We start from the raw sequence: 16,068 nt of genomic DNA, 5'->3' as shown, positions 1-16,068 counted from the left end.
TTTTGGAATTTTTGAGTGTATTTAGTAATGTTTGTGCATTATGGCATTTTGTTGCTTGTGTTTGATAATATTTTAGGATTTAAAGGAAGAAATTGATAAATGACCATGTTTGGCTTCAAAAAGATGTTATTTGGTGAAAAAGGGCATTTGAGCCGCGACACTCTCACATTTGAGTCGCAGCGCCGCAATTAGACAGAGAGGTCGAATCTTGAGAAATCTAGGGCTGTGACACTACCTTTAAGAGTCGCGGCGCTACTTGTTGGAGAATTTGAGTCGCAGCGCAAGCATATTAGAGTCGCGACGCTTGTACAGTCAGAGACGAGGCATACTTCAGTTTTTGGACACGCGTCGCAGCGCTTCATTATAGGGCCGCGACGTCTGAGCAGCCAACATGTAGATTAGGGCATTTTAAGCAGGGGCAAAAGTGAAAATTCACGTTAAAAGCACAAATTACTATTTAAGCATCATTGTGACGATTTCTGAAGAAAAAAACCCTAAGGAGGAGACTCAAGGAACACACTGAGGAGGCAAAGGCTTGGAGATCAACTAGTTCTATCATTCTTTTTCATCGTTTACTTTTACTTTTTCATGCAATGATGTTTATATTTAGTTTAATGGATTTTACTATGTTTAGCATGAACTAATTTCTTATTTAGGGTGTTAATGGATTCTCTTGAAACCTTATGATTATCTAATGAAGCATTTATGAATTTCTTATCAATATTGTGAATTATTTGTCTTGTATTTAATGCTTGTGATTAATTGGTCACTAATTGCATGATTTATATGATTTTAACCTAAGATATGAGTAGTGAAGAATAAATATGGTATAGTCAAATAATCACAGGTTTATATTGGACGAGAGTACCTCTGTGACTTGTGTAGCTTAGGGTTTATGTGTTTAATGCCTGCAATATGTTAGTTTACCACAGAGATGTAGGAGATTGCTTATTGTAGAGAATTATAAGTCCTAGTAAGAATATAATTTATAATTGTAATCTGCCATCACAATAGAAATATGAACTCTTAAATTCACATTAGAGAAGCATAGGTGGATAGTTGATGAAATTAATATTAATCCAATGAATTAATATTTAATATTGAGTTATCTAATGTTCTATTTGGTTGTTTTAGTGTTTTAGTTTTATAAATTCAGAATTTATTAATTTTCAATCAATTAAAATCAAAGATTAATTTTGGTAATTAGTAACAGTCTTCGTGGGAATGATACTTTACTTACTAAAGTATTACTTGTTACGATTGCGTATACTTGTGTACATAAATTTCACAACAAGGTTTTGGCGCCTTTGCCGGGGACTGTATTATTAATATCAATATAGTTGATTTTTATTCTAAATTGGTTTTTATTTTTAGTACCCATTCGGTTTGTGGCTGTATTGTGTTTTCAGGAATTATTGGTATATGCGACGAAGTAGACAAAAGGAAATAATTCCGGTAGATTTTGAAATTGAAAGAACTTGTAGGCAAAACTGAAAGAAAAAGAGAAGGGTTGATTTTGCCATGGATGAGAATCAAGAAAGTGGAGCAAACAATGTTGCTAATGTTAATAATATTCCAAATATTGTAGAGGTCCCTGTGGAACGAGGACCAAGGACACTTAGAGATTATGTACTTTTTACTGTCACAGGAGTGCATTCATGCATCAGACACCCCACTATTGCTGCAAATAATTTTGAGATCAAGCTAGCAATATTACAAATGGTGTAGTCTACAGTTCAGTTTGGGGGGTTGCCTACGGAAGATCCTAATTTGCACATAGCCAATTTCTTGGAGTTTTGTGAAACATTTAAGATGAATGGGGTGAGTGACGATGCAATTAGACTTAGATTATTCTCATTTTCTCTACAAGACTGAGCAAAGAGTTGGCTAATTTCCCTGCAAGCTAATTCTATCACAATATGGGAGGAATTAGCCCAGAAGTTCTTAGCAAAGTTTTCCCTCCAGCAAAAGCTGCAAAGTTGAGAGGGGAAATTAATAATTTCTACCAAATGGAAGGTGAATCATTTTATGATGCATGGGAAAGAATTAAAGAGATGTTAAGGAAGTGCCCACATCATAGTATAGAAAAGTGGATGCTAGTGCATAAATTTTATAATAGGTTGAATGGTACTACTCGTACCATAATAGATGTTGCAGGAGGAGGTGCGTTCATGAACAAAAGTGCTAATGAAGCATATGAATTGTTAGAGGAAAAGGCAATGAATAATTACCAATGGCCAATTGAAAGGGGACAGGCAAAGAATGTGGCCGGTATGATTGAATTGGATGTTATTTCCATGCTTGCAGCACAAGTGGCAGCTTTAACGAAACAATTACAACAGACCATTCTTCCATCCCAAGCCATGCAAATAGAGAATTTATGTGAGGCAAGTGGTAGCAGCCATCCACTAAATCAGTTCCCTATCATAGATATGAATAACATGCCCATGGAAAAGTGTAAGCTATAGGAAATTACCAAAGACAAAACAATAACTCTATTTCCATGTCATACAACCAAGGTTGGAAGAACCGCTGAAATTTTTCTTGGACAAATAATCAACCCACTCAACAATCTTACCAACAACCTCCATCGGGCTTTCATCAACCACAAAATAGACCACCACAACATCCAATGCCCATGAAACAACCTGAAACACAACCTGATGCACTGAACCAATTCATGAAAGAGACAAGGGCATCTATAAGGAGTTTGGAGACTTAAATAAGGCAGTTGGCCACTTTGATGACGAATAGTGCTCAAGACAAATTTCCTAGCACTACTGAGGTGAATCCTAAAGAACAGTGCCAAACCATCACCTTGAGAAGTGGAACACAGTACGAGGAGCCCAAGAGAAATCAGCCAGAGGAGATGAGTTAGGAGAAAAAGGAACAAGGCATAGCAAAGAATAATTCTAGTGAAGAGAAGGTTACTAAAGGCTTAGCAGAGAAAGAAGTGGTACAACCAGTGAGCATTGAGCATCATATAATGATTCTGTATCCTCGGAGACTCCGTAAGCAGAATTTAGATAAACAATTTGTAAAGTTTTTTATCGCAAAAAATATGATACGCAAAGTAGATAAGAATCGTTCCCATAAAGACTATAATCCAATTACCAGTAATTGCTCTTTACTTTCTATTTGGAAAGTAAAATTAAGATGAATAAATCTAATTACAAACACAATTTAAATAACTGTAAATAAAACAATTAATCAAAAAATGAAAATCAATAATAAAAAGACCTAGGGTATTAACTTCATCAACTTTTCATTCTATTAACTTTATTAATCAGTTCTAAATTTCTTTCTTCATATTCTAATAATAGGTTAACATAAATTGATTCCTATTCTTTTTCAAGAAATAAGATCTCAACCTATATGCAGGTTTTCTACATCACTGTGATAAAGTTAAACATATAGTAGGCATTAAGCATAGAAACCTAATTGCTACACAAGCCATATAGATACTTTCGTCCAATATGTAACCTATGTCTATATAAAAATAGCATATTCAATTCTCATCTTTCGAATTTTGAATCAAAATCATAAATCAAGTAAATATTGATCAGATATTTACTAGCATTAAGCAAACATTATATAGATTAGAATAAAGAAGAATCAATAGAACATCATAATAAAATTAAATAAAAATCCAAGTGACTACATTAACCCCTAGATAGAGGTGTTTAGTTCATATCAGACATGACTAAAACAACAAAATAATTATTGAGAAACATAAAATTTAAAAGCTTGAAGAAGAAATAGAAATATGAAAGTACAAAATAAATTGTCTCAAAATCAAATTTACTCTCTAAATTCGTAATTAAAATCTGACCTAACCCTAATTAAAACATAAAGTATGAATTTATACTAAAAAAATATGTATTCCTCTTTTTTTCATAGGTGGGCCACGACTTGGTTAGCCCTTCAAAATATGTTTCTTCTAGCGCCGCGACTCTGTTGACCAAGTCGCGACTCTAATTCCTTTCAGCAAACCTTCAGCCTCTGACTTTGCTAGAGTCGCATCCCTAAACACCATGTCGCGACTTTAATTCCAGTTTTTTAGATTTTAACCTGTCAACATCCTTCCTTCATCAAAAACTTATTATAACTCATCCTTAACGCCAATTTTGAGTTAAGCAACCACTAAAAGCTCCTTTTTTCACCATTTCTCTTCTTTTCACATTATCTCATTATGCAACGCACCGACTTACAACAAAGACAAACACAAGCATAATCTTGCACAAAACAAACAAAAATACTCAAGATTACCACAAAAACACATCCTATAATGACACTAAAATGGAGTTATCAAACTCCCCTAAACTTACTCTTTGTTCGCCCTCGAACAAAGGAATCAAAACAAGCCTAGACAACAAACACACTTGAATCAAGCCGACAACAATAATTCACGCCTCAAGCTATGATGACTAACACACTTATATAATCTTCTGGAAAATCAACTTATAATCCAGAATTTCAGTCAAAACATTCTTCCAATTCACTTAAGTCCAAACAAAAATAAAAGCTTTCAAAATCATGATTAATAAATAAAATGTATTCAAATCAACTCATGCTCACCAATTTTTTTTTCATTACAATCAATTAATATCAGTATCCCATAAGCTTGCTATACTTACTAATCTCCACTAATGTAGAAAACACATGCTTAGAAATCAATAGGACTTTCACAGCTTATAATTGAATGGCTTGGGTAAAGGTAGATGAAAAAGTCATTTAGGCCCAAATATACCATAAGCACACAAACCAATCTTGTATCAACTTGCAAACCCCAAAAACAATCCCAAATTTCTCTATCTTTCTTGCTTTGAGAGAGAATTCATAAAAATATATTCTTTTAATGATACTACACTTCCCCAAACTTATTTCTTCGTATTTCAATTGAAGTGTAGTTCATATTCCATATATTTTTTTCTTCTCTCAATTTTTCTTCTTTTATTGACACAAAGTTCCACAAATAAATCTCATTACAAACCATCCCCAATTACTTTTCATATGCTCATGGTATATCAAAGGGAAGAAAAAATAACAAAGTTTCAAATAAGCTCAAAATAAGTGTCAAACAAAAAAACAATCAACTTAGGCTCAAAATTGGGTAACTAAGGATTTAATAAATTAAGGTTGGTTTGAAAGGCTCAAACGTTCCAAAGAATTGCCTAAATCATCTTCTTAAACATGCATCATCTAGGATTTCGTCTCAAATAGCAAGCAAACAAGTTCTAGGATAACAACATTTTCATAAAAAAAAAAAAATCAACATTTAGCAAGCATAAAAATTGTTCAATTACACAAAATTTATTAAAAAAGATCATGATTAAGCTCTCAACTTAGACCCATGTAAACATGGTAAGAAATATTCAACCAACCACACAGATTTTTATAGCTTCATTCCCATTCAATTTATACAACACATCATTCAATCATATTATCATTGGCTAATCATTGTCAACTTGATTCAACTAACACTCTAAACAACCTAGACAAAACATAACAAACACAAAACAACACGACTAACAAAAAAACATAATATGTACAAAACAATAAATTCCTTCCCCCAAACTTAACCTAAACATTGTCCCCAATTTTTGAATAAAAGCTAAGGAAAAAGAAACTTACCTGAGACCTCAGACTGCTTAAAATGATACAGATCGAAATGGTGAATCAAAAATGGGGAAAAAAAAAAAATTTTGGTTAGCCCATAATTCATTATGCTGGAGCTCAAAGTAGCACTGCAACTCAAATTAGTCTCATATTTAATAAAAATTAAAATCAATTAAAAATAAATAAACAAAATACTAAAATTAAAGTGTTCATAATCCAAAACATAAATAAAACTAATAAAAGATTGGAATGCCTCCAAACGCGCTGTCGTTAACGTCATTTAGTCGGACGCTTGTTTTCTTTCATATTCAACTTGGATCAAGTCCACTCCTCACATCCTTGAGAGCCATAGTGTCATGAGTTGGCCCTCGTTTCTTGTTATTATAAATTGGTGGAACTTTACCCTGCTCATGTAACATTCGAATCCTCTCACTAAAGAACCTATTTAAACGATGACCCACTTTTGGCATTCCACTATAAGCCATGGATCTTTGGTTAGAAACTTCCAACTTGTTCTCTCCTCATTTTACCACGTCAACTCTACAACAAGTTGGAATTTCCCTTGCTGCAAAAACATTAAATAGTACCTCCTCTTTCTGCACTCGAAACTTTAACTCACCCTTTTTTACATTGATTAAAGCCCTACCAGTAGCCAAGAATGGCTTGCCCTGTATTATTTGAATATTGTCATCTTCCTCCATATCTAGAATAATAAAGTCTGTAGGAAAGATGAATTTATTCACTTTCACCAATACATCCTCAATCACTCCACGAGGATGTTTGACTGATCTATCTGCCATCTGCAAAGACACAGTAGTAAGTCGAGCTTCTCCCAAATTCAACTTCCGAAAGATTGATAGAGGCATTAGATTCACACTGGCCCCTAAATCACATAAAGCTTTTGGCCCCCTATAGAACATGGTATATTGAAACTACCAGGATCTTTAAGCTTGGGAGGTAGTTTCTTTTGAATTATCACATTGCACTCCTCAGTAAATGTCATTATCTCATAGTCCCACAACTTCCTTTTCGTTGATAAAATTTCCTTCATAAACTTCATATAACTTAGCATTTGTTCAAGTGCCTCAGCAAACGGGATATTGATGTGTAGCTTTCGAAAGATATCCAAAAATTTAGAAAACTGCTTATCAAGCTTATTCTTTTGAAGCCTCTAAGGATATGAGATCTTTATATGGTGATCTTTAATTAGTTATGGCTGCTTTTCTAAGTTCTCAGTAACATTTGACCCACTCACTTCCTTCTCCTTATCAACCAGTTTTGGCTCTTTTAACTCCTTGCCACTCCTCAAGGATATTGCATTGCACTGCTCTTTTGGGTTTACCTCAGTAGTTCTTGGTAAGTCCCCTAGAGCACGGTTTGTCATCAAAGTAGCCAACTGCCCCATTTGAGTCTCCAAACTCCTAATAGATGCCCTGGTTTTGATCATGAACTAGTTCAGTACATCGGGTTGTACTTCAGGTTGTGTTGTAGGTGTGTTCATTGGAGGATGTGGTGGTGGATGAGATAGGTGTGGGTTTGGATCATAATAGGCCTAGAATGTAGTCCATAAGTTGGCTGATGAGGTGGGTATTGTGGATACTGCGGTTGTAACCCTTGGTTATTTTTCCAAGACAGGTTAGGGTGATTCTTCCATGCAGGAGTATATGAATTTGAGTAAGTGTTGAGTGCTGGTCTTGGAAAGTTACCAATAACATATGCATGTTCCAAAGGAAATTTTTTTACGTCTATTGAGCAACTACCAGTGCTCGGGCATTGTTCATAAGAATGTGAATCCCCACAAATCTCACAACTCATTACATTTTGTACTTGCATGACGAGGTCAGTCTGCTGCAATTGCTTAGTTAGAGCTGCCACTTAAGCGGTCAATAAAGCACTAGGATCAACCTATAAGACTCCTGCCACCTTCTTATTCTCACGCTCAGTGGGCCAATTTTAGTTATTCATGCCCATCTCTTCCAGTAATTCATAAGCTTCATTAGCGCTTTTTCTCATAAACGCTCATCCTGGTGTTGCATCAATAACTGTCCTTGTATTTCCCCCCAAACCATTGTAAAATGTGTGCACTAGTAGCCACTTCTCTATTCCATGATGTGGGTACTTCCTTTGCAACTCTTTAAAATGTTCCCACGCATCATATATAGACTCCCCATCCAGCTGATGGAAGTTATTAATCTCTCCTCTATATCTGGCTGACTTTGCAGAAGGAAAATATTTACCAAGGAATTTCTGAGCCAAGTCTTCCCAAGTGACTATAGAATTGTCTTTGAATGAATTCAACCAACTTTATCTCCGTCTCTTAACGAAATTGGGAATAATCTTAATCTTACAGCATCGTTACTCACCCCATTCATTTTGAATGTCACACACAACTCTAAAAAGTTGGTAATATGGAGATTTGGATCCTCGTTTGGCAATCCCCAAATTGTACACAATTTTGTAACATGTGAATGATCGAGGGTTTTATCTCAAAATTATTTGCCTCTGCAGTAGGAGGACGAATAATTGAATGTATCCCCGTACCAGTAGGGAGTACATAATTTCTGAACGGTCGGTCAGCCTTAGCTGCTACGTTACCCGCATTACCCAGATTTGCATTGTTGTTGACACCGTTACTCACGTTCTCAGCCATGGAAAAATCCAACCTTCTCTTTATCTTTCGATTTTGTCTGCATGTTCTCTCAATTTCAAGATCTACCTGTATGAGTTCATTTTTTCTACTTCCCTGCATTTACAAATAATTCCTGAAACACAATATAACTTCGATCCGAATGAGTGTAAAATATAAAAACCAAATTAGAAAGAAAAACAATTAATTTTGATATTGGAAATTAAGTCCTCGACAACGGCGCCAAAAACTTGATCGCGAAAATATGATACGCAAGTATACGTAATCGATTCAAGTAATATAGATAGTAAATAAGATGAATAAATAGAATTACAAACATAATTTAAACAATTGTAAATAAAACAATTAATCAAAAGATGAAAATCAATAATAAAAAGACCTAGGGTATTAACTTCATCAACTTTTCATTTTATTAACTCTATTAATCAATTTTAAATTTCTTTCTTCCTACTCTAATAGCAGGTTAACATAAATCGATTCCTATTCTTTTTCAAGATATAAGATCTCCACCTATATGCAGGTTTTCTACATCTCTGTGATAAACTTAAACATATAGCAGTCATTAAGCATAGAAACCTAATTGCTACACAAGCCATACATGGACTTTCGTCCAATATGTAACCTATGTCTATATTACAATAGCATATTCATTACTCATTTTTGAATTTTGAATCAAAATCATAAATCAAGCAAATATTAATCATAGATTTACGAGCATTAAGCAAACATTATATAAATTAGAATAAAGAAAGGATCAATAGAACATTATAATAAAATTAAATAAAAATCCAAGTGACTACATTAATCACTAGAAATAGGTGTTTAGTTCATATCAGACATGACTAAAACAACAAAATAATTATTTAGAAACATAAAATTTAAAAGCTTGAAGAAGAAATATGAAAGTGCAGAAAAAATTGTCTCAGAATTAAATTTACTCTCTAAATTCGTAATTAAAATCTTACCTAACTCTAACTAAAACATAAAGTATGAATTTATACTAAAAAACACGAATTCCTCTTTTTTTTTTCATTAGCGGGCCGTGACTTGGCCTTTCCTAGGTCATGGCCCGTGTCTTTTTAAAGCACTTCAAAATCTAGTTAGCCCTTCAGGCGCCGCGACCCTCTAAACCCAGGTCGCAGCCCGCATCTCCATGGACCTCCTGGGTTTTGACTCTGTTTCTTCTAGCGTCACGACTCTATTGACCAAGTCGCGACTCTAATTCCTTTCAGCAAACCTTCAACCCTCTGAATTTGCTAGAGTCACGGCCCTAAACATCCTGCCGGACTCTATTTCCATTTTTTTAAGATTTTAACCTTTCAACATCCTTCCTCATCAAAAACTTATTATCACTACAAGAAAAAATGCTTTTAATAACACCGAAAATGTGTTATCAAAACATACGATAACACTTTCTGATGTGTTAAGACCGACTATGTTATCGTAGGTCTGGGTACTTTACATAACACTTTATCAGTGTTATACAGATGTGTTATTGTACTGTCAACGATAACACAATTTCTGTGTTATTTTAATATATAGATAAGTGTTTAATTATGTTATTTATAGTCGATTATATAGCACTTTTTTTGTGTTATACTACACTTTAGTATAACACTTTTTTTGTGTTATACTACACTTTAGTATAACACATTTTTTGTGTTATACTACACTTTAGTATAACACATGTGTTATATTAGCTTAGAAAAACATAATCTTTTTTTACTTACACAAAACTAGGAAAACAAATATGAAAGTTGAAGCCAAATAAGGTAACATAAATAGATTTTTATTAATTACTCAAATGTAATTACAATATTTAGTCTACTAGTCTAGGCTTAAGAAAACATATTACAACATAATTTATGCCCAATTTAGATTCCTTTATCACTAAATACAAAACAAGAAATGTATACAAAAATTAGTGAAATACATTTGTCCATTTTAAAGGCCTGAACTACAAATGTTGTCAAGAATTGCTCCAAAGAAATCATCTCAATATACCTGCACATTGTAAAAAAAAAAGTCCTTTTATTATTAAGAACAAAAGTTCTTGCCACCACAACAACAAACTTACAGTCTTTTCTTAAATGATACATTGAAAACTTCAAAAGAAGAAAATGGAAAACTAAGATAAATACTTATCTGTTTTAGTTCAATAAAATAAGAGAGCTATCAAGAAAGAGCTAGGGAATTTTCAGATGAACAATAAAATAAGAGAGAATCAGTAGAGAGTTTCTCTATGGTGATGAGTCTGATGACTCAAAACAGCCAGTTGGGACATAAACTATATAACTAACTAACAAAAACACATACCCTAATACACACTCATGCCCTCACTTCACACGAGATAAATAACTACAATTCTAACAGGAAAATGTATTCAGAATTATATAATATCTATAGCAAAAAATAGCTAATTCCACCATTGAAAACCTGATACATCCACACAGGCATACAAATAGTAAATCCAAGATTCCAAATACAGAGTACTTCAAGTATTTATCTCTCTAAGCATACTGTGTGATTGTTTACTTTTTCCAAGTAATGAGACCTTATTAACAAAATAAAGACAAACAAAGCAATAAAAAATTAAGACAAAGCTGTTACTAACAGAATTTTGGATTATCAACACTAATACAATCTAATCTAAAGGAAAATTTTGTTAATTTAAGAGATGAACTCTATCTCTAAACAGAGAGATACACCACAAAATGTAAGAAACCTATCATAACTTAAAAAAACTTTCAAAAAGATCACTCATGCAACTAAGAAGTTTATGCTCAGTCTAATATAAATTAAAATACTAAATAAGAGGAACACCTCATGTAGTTAATGACCATTAAACAAATAAGCTCCAAAGATTTTTCAGAAGTTCAATAATGGTATCATGAATCAATATGCTTTGATTTACCACAAAAATGAATTTAATACCTATAACCGCTCTGTGAATATTGGGCTAACAATTCAAAGAAAGCAGGATGACTTTGAACCTGCAAATGGAATTAAAAAAAACAGAGATATTATGCTACCTAAAATTTATGAAAAACTGAAAGAAAGTGAACAAGTTCCAGTTAAGATTTTAGTTAAAATGAGCCCTCAAAGAGCTCAATACTTCCCAATTAATTTAGGACAACATGCCTGAACTATTTATCTAAACTAACTATACCAATCTTAAAAGGGAAGCAGCAAACCTTTTTAGACATGGTGCCCATCTTCTAAAGTATTGATACAGATAAACTTCCAGTATCACCAGCAGCTAATTTCTCAATCAAATGCACCATGACTAAACTGGCAGAAACCTGCATATATTTACAATATAAATTAACTTAAAATGCCAATAATCAGTAATCACATCAAAGAAGCCATCTAAAACTATATGATCTGCAAACATTTTGTTAGGCATCAGATATTGAATAGAGCTATATAGGATTAGTGTGTTGACTTGTAAATTTACTCAAGTTCTATTGGTTGGCTAGTAAGTGTTATTGTTAGTCTATAAATAGTATAAGAGAATACTTGGAAGAGATATATAGAAGAATTTGGTTACTGTTTAAAGTTTAGAATTTCTACTCTGGGAGTTTTGGCTAGGTTTTCTCAAATTAACCTAGACTTTGTGCAAGATTTAGTTCTTTTCAGTACAATTCGTTTATTCTTAGAATAAAGCTTACAGAATCTTTCAAATCAGCAACCTAGACTGTGTATTAATTAAAATATATTAAATGAGAAACAATGGGTCAGTTGTTCAAATAAAAAAATTAATGATCAGGAAAGAAAATGCATTAACTCGAACACGCTAAAACAGCAAACGTATGGTGTTGACTTTAAAATGACTAACTAAAATTCACCCCAAACTTCATGCAAGAAAGAGCCATATATAAGTTTATACCCAAAAGTAGAAAAAAAAATTGCAATATGGATTAGCGCTAGACTTGAACGCTGAAAATGGAGACAGCTAACCTCATTTTGGCATGTTGAAGTTAATATGTTAGATACTGATACAAGGCAGTACTTATAAACTGGAGCAACTAGATCCAAGGCTTTTTTACTTGCCTGAGAAACAAAAACAGGGCAGTGCTCATATATTTCAGTTGAGGAAACAAAACTAAGTAGACTAGCAAAAACAGAGGACAAATACAATTTTAAATTAGCAGGACTTATAGGAAAAGTTTTATTGTTATATTAGCACTGCCTTTAAGACTTCCATTGAATGAGATGTTACTTACACTGCCATTTATAATAACATGAAGTTTCTACCCTGTGCTAGAAGTTCTAAATTGTCCCAGTTCCAACCCAGTTCATATATCTATTCATACAACAGAAGAATCCTTTAGAAATTATCCTGTCTAAATCAAACTATGACACAATTAGTAAAGCAAAATTCTAGTTATGTTGCTCACAATCAAGAGATGTGATGAAACTTTTAGGTAAAATTACCCATTCAATGATCTCACTACCCAATATTACAACCTTTCCAATAACAGTTTTACACAGATGGATAAGAAAGGAAGAAACATTGCTGCTTTTTATATTTTTATAAAGCAAACCTTTTTTTTTTACTTGGCAAACTTGGAAATATCTTAAGAGTAATTAATTTAAAAAACAAAATGGACCTTGCAACACTGTCACAAATCAATGGGACACAGTTTTGGGCACAAAAGAAGCATAGCACTAAGGAATGCAACAGCTACATTACAGGGCTATTTTCTATTCTTATAAGAAAGGAGAGGACCAAATTACTAGTTACAAAGAACCGTTACCAATTAGAAATAATATGAGCATCCTATGCAAACATAAGTGCTAAAGTCCAAAGATAAGAAAATTAAGAACCTCATTTTTGAAAGCCTGGCCAATTTGAGCAGCAGCAAAAGGAAGCTTGTTCCCATTGTAATAGTACAAGTCTTTGAAGTTAACAAATATGCCTTGTGCAGTTTCTGGCCGCATGAACCTACAGCAGAGGAGATTTAATTACATATCATTACTGACCAAACAGGAGTCTTAATAAAAAAGAATCGCTAAGAAAGAAACAGTACCTCACTTGCCGCTGCCTTGAAATGAACATATATAACAGATGCCTCTACACCCTCAGCAAGAGATGCCTTGCTGCTACTATTGCTCCGGATTGCTGACTGAACCTGATGAAGAAACAATAACAATATAGAACCAGAATGTTTTCTTTTTTAGGTAACAAACAGAGCACTTGCTTTAAGACCAAAAGGAGACAGAAACAGAGGTCTACCAACCCAACAAAACAGCACAAAACAATGGAGTGCATTAATTCAACCCCTACATTATTTTACCTGAGAAGACGCACTTTTGAGTACAGAAAGTACATGAGAGCGAATCATACCCAATGCTCGAGACTGTCATAACAAAAAAATTACTCAATTATTGGAAATGGAAACAAATTTTAGTGGAAGAATGTGCAAAAATGTAACGTTATACCTGCAGTTGTCAATCATACCCAATGCTCGAGACTGCATAAATTTGTTTCTACCTGCAGTTGTCAAAATTTGAGTAAGTAAACGCCGGATTCAGCATACTGTGGATTGTTTTCTACATACCTAATATAAAGTAGATAATGTTTAAGGTCATCAAGTTGATTGAGAAAATAAATGTCTCAACAAAATATGCTAGTAATTCCCTAAATCAACATATAAATTAATGGTACGACACAAGTAATATTTAATGAATGCAACTAAAGTAGCAAAAATAGATACATAAATATATATGATGTAAATAGCATCCCCTTACACTATGCAGTCATCAAGGCGTTTGAGCAGAGGGAGGAAGTTCTCATTGACAACATTCATATTTGGAGAATAAAAATTTGTAGAGATCTGCACAAGGATAGACAACAGCAAATCATTTTGTAATGATAAGAACCGAATAGTTTAGTATAATACACTGTCCAAGTTTTGAATCCAATAAATTGCAGTTCATTTTATATTTCACTCTCCAATTAAACTTTAAAGACTGGACACTAAGACTAATCTGACAAATTCAACTTTTACACTAAAAAAATTCAAGCAAAGAAAATGTTAGATAGTTCAAATGCATTACTAAATTATATTCATATTTCATTACATGCATTTAAAAAAATCCAAACAGAAAAAATTACAAGCGGTATCATTATCAAAGCCTACCAACCTGTTAAAATGAGCTTAATTTATAAGGTTTTAAGAATGGTCTATTTTTCCCAACCCAACAACCAAAAAAAAATAGGGGGAGAAAAAAAAAAAGATAGTGATGAACCCATATGAAAGAAATTTAAAAGAATAAATGACAAACACGAGATCACTTCACATGAGTATATGTAGAAAGCATAAGCTTAGATATGACCACGAACTATGACTTTAGATCATTAAGAAAACATGTAAACAAAACCAGAGAACTATATAAATGATATTAGAATGTCAAACTAGGAATGCATTGCAAGAGAAGGGAAGCTTATAGATTACCCCTAACAATGTGACCAAGATACGAGCTCCACTGCATCCTAATGGGTGTCCCAATGATACAGCCCCACCATGTACGTTAAGGCTTTCATGCAGTTGTAAGTATAATAAATATTTTAAACCATTCATTCATAACAACTATGAACAAGTGCAACAAGAAAAAGAGCGAGAGAAACTGTTGCAATAATGAATAAAATATTCCTTAAAATATACTTCAAGCAGCAGTATGTTTAAAAAATCAGATTTACAACTAAGAAAAAGATATTGTAAAGTGCTATACCAATAAGAAAATTAAGTTGCCCTCAATTCATATAGCAATACAAGGATCTGTGTATGCACCTCAAGGTAGTAAGATGTTTGAAAATCTGGGGAAAAAATGACAAGCACAAATATTCTTTAGTGTATAAGTTCATTTTTTGTATGTAAAAAATAAATAAACAAGAGAAAATGAAATCCCTTGAAATTCTATTTTTTTTTCTTTCCCCTTCTAAAAATACAATTTCCAAACAGAAATGTAAATAAAAGTGTTCAAATGTTAGTAAAGCTCCCTACGGATAATTCGTTTTCCAAAGCTCCCTATATATAGAAAATTTACAGTTACAGAGCACAAGTATTAAAAATAAAGGTTGAAAATTTTAATGAAAGCCCAAGAGCCTAATTAGTCTACAGATTTCATACCAGATTTAATTCAAAGAAGAAAAATTCAAAATCGAAACTTTGAACCAAAAACTGAGATAAGTCTACAGATCAGTGCTCGAAGTATCATACAAAAATAAAACTGTAAAACCCACATAGCTCTTACCATTTTCTGAAAAAAAAATTCCTGAAAGAGCCTCATTGTTTGATCCACAAAGTCCAATCTTTCAGATATCTGCAGCAGTAACAACAATGGCAGAGCATTAATCAATTAACAGCTTAATCACAGAACACTAATCGAACGGTTAAGCATAAATATTCATAGAAGTGATCTAACCTTCTCAGTAGATCCAAACTGTACTAGTCCTCATGGTTCAACCAGTACTACCACAATGGTCTGCAAAGTGAGTTTGATTGTTAATAATTCTGAGTTGTGAGCCAGAATCGAACAACTTTGACAACATATGAGAAGAAGCCATAAAATTTATAACACAAGTTTCTACCATACTAATCTCAATTAAAGTACTCAAAAAGAAAAAAAATTGTACCTTTATTCCAGAGGAAAACTAATAGCAAACCTCATAATCATCCTGTAGAGTGAAAGAAAATTCACAAAATAAGCAAACATAACAAGAATTCTAACTTCAAAAAATTCAACATATGTATGTGATTTCAACTCTAAAAACTGAAAAAGAAAGAAGAAATACC

The 16,068-nt window shown here is 33.1% G+C and overlaps 1 long non-coding RNA gene and 2 other non-coding genes across 3 annotated transcripts; 1 reads left to right on the top strand and 2 right to left on the bottom strand.

The window, feature by feature from the left end:
- Positions 1 to 1,976: 1,976 nt before the first annotated feature.
- LOC133781151 (small nucleolar RNA R71) lies at positions 1,977 to 2,083 on the bottom strand. Its single transcript, XR_009869945.1, has one exon. It is a non-coding gene; the product is annotated as a small nucleolar RNA R71 (small nucleolar RNA).
- Positions 2,084 to 7,720: 5,637 nt separating this feature from the next.
- LOC133781157 (small nucleolar RNA R71) lies at positions 7,721 to 7,827 on the top strand. The gene has a single exon (XR_009869951.1). It is a non-coding gene; the product is annotated as a small nucleolar RNA R71 (small nucleolar RNA).
- A 4,667-nt stretch (positions 7,828 to 12,494) lies between these two features.
- On the bottom strand, positions 12,495 to 15,090 carry LOC133833847 (uncharacterized). The gene is made up of 7 exons (XR_009893168.1): positions 15,005 to 15,090; positions 14,728 to 14,809; positions 14,021 to 14,106; positions 13,764 to 13,830; positions 13,567 to 13,629; positions 13,097 to 13,401; positions 12,495 to 12,572 (listed from the first exon to the last, which is right to left on the bottom strand). It is a non-coding gene; the product is annotated as an uncharacterized LOC133833847 (long non-coding RNA).
- Positions 15,091 to 16,068: the final 978 nt, after the last annotated feature.

The sequence above is a fragment of the Humulus lupulus genome, chromosome 5, assembly GCF_963169125.1.
Source record: "Humulus lupulus chromosome 5, drHumLupu1.1, whole genome shotgun sequence".
In the NCBI taxonomy this organism is placed as follows: domain Eukaryota; kingdom Viridiplantae; phylum Streptophyta; class Magnoliopsida; order Rosales; family Cannabaceae; genus Humulus; species Humulus lupulus.
Note: the sequence above shows the minus strand (reverse complement) of the source record. Positions and strands in the feature narration are given on the sequence as shown.